This window comes from Propithecus coquereli, unplaced genomic scaffold, assembly GCF_000956105.1.
Source record: "Propithecus coquereli isolate 6110/MARCELLA unplaced genomic scaffold, Pcoq_1.0 Scaffold228, whole genome shotgun sequence".
Lineage (NCBI taxonomy): Eukaryota > Metazoa > Chordata > Mammalia > Primates > Indriidae > Propithecus > Propithecus coquereli.
The window spans coordinates 3,544,247-3,545,959 of NW_012147819.1; the positions used below are offsets into that span (position 1 = coordinate 3,544,247).

The 1,713-nt window shown below is 31.9% G+C and overlaps 1 protein-coding gene across 1 annotated transcript in view; it reads right to left on the reverse strand.

The window, feature by feature from the left end:
- Window positions 1-1,713, reverse strand: part of ASIC5 (acid sensing (proton gated) ion channel family member 5) — a 55,950-nt gene that overhangs the window by 29,733 nt on the left and 24,504 nt on the right. The window lies entirely within an intron of this gene.

Here is a 1,713-nt window from a genome sequence, read left to right on the forward strand (position 1 = left end):
TATATATAATAAATACATACATCATTTTTCTTTCAGATATAGGCCATATTAAATCCTTTCTCGGTCAAGGTAGGGTATACACAAAACAAAAGATGGAGAAAAAAACCCAAACCGACGCGACATATGCTTTGAGAGATGAGAAACTGTTTTCATGATCAGCATCTAATATAACACCTTACTTTACCAGCTCTGAGCCTCACAAGGCCAGCCCAGGTTGTAACACCCTGTAAATATCCTCTTTTGATTTCCCCATTCTGTGACACTATTAAACTTTTGTCATGGTGATATTCTACCTAACTACAATGGATCTAATGACCTTGCTTTTCTTGGTGAAAAGTATTTCTGGGATCTTTTGCGGCAGTAACAGTTTGCATTAACAACAGATTTGTGGGAGAAGCACAGTGTTAACCCTCTGTTGAGGGATGGACTTCCAAACTACTTCAGGTTTCTAACTCTGAATGACTGACGATACCTAAGATTGGCTCCAAAGCCCTGCAACTACGGAATCTTGCACAGGCTGAGTAAATACTCCCTCAAACATGTTCACTGGATTCTTTTCAAAATGATTACGCAGAGAAATAAAGGAATTACCACACCTGTGGGAGTTATAAATACAATAGACAAAAAGGTTGATAGAAGAGTATCTTGAAACATTCTTTTAAAGAGTTTTCTATTATACTAATAATATTTGAGACCATGAAGGTAATTTATACAGTTGAATTAAAGTTAATGAACAAAGTCTAACAATATTAAGACCAAGAAAGTAAAAATTTTTTGAGAGACATATATTCAGCTTAAAACCAAAGTGTTGTGCATTGAGTTGAGTTTGTTTGCAATTTTAATTTGAACCTGAAAATTCTCCCAAGTTCTCCTTTCAGAAAATTTGCTTAGATAGAGTTTGCCTTATTGTTTTATTTAACATACACTGGTGAGAACCTAGTAAAAGAAAATATAATAAACATATATTGATTTGTTTAAACAATTTAACATCTGGTAACCAATTACTAAATCTGTTCTTTTTATGTGTATTAATGGTTCTAAATACACTTCTCCAAATTATACGACCCGAATGAGTAAGTTTTATCTGATGTACAAATTATCTGACTCAGCCCTTCATTGAGTCCTGCCAAAACAGATACAAGTCTCCCATGTATTAACAAGAAATGTATATTTCATAGATCATTTTATGGAAAAGGAAAATGAAGAAGAATGTCTGCTCTTTGGACTCTCTTTTGAGCCAATTTAACATTTTATCATTTTCTAATGAATTCTTTGCCATGTATTTATTTTATATTTGTACATGAGAGGAATGATTTTGCCTTTTATTGAAAATCCTGTAACTATTTTTTTTTTGCATTTAAAGAGATTGAAATAAAGAAGTACAGTGATTATGAAGATGAAGAACTAGTATTCAAATTACTTGTTTTAAAACAATGGATCACTAGCATCAGTAATCCCTGCATCTAATCATTATCTCTGATTTTAATAGAAGAAAACAAAGTCCAGAAGTTTTTACCAAATATAATGGAATTTTATGATGGATCTCATGATGAAGATACTTTAGTGGAAATTTTTGACACAGAGACATTTAGAAACAATTAGAATTGATATCAAGTACCAGATCATGAACAATATTATACTTTCTGGAATTTTTTGTGAAATGCAATTTTTATGAATCTCTGCCAAATATATCCTTAGGAGTGAGTTTGTCTT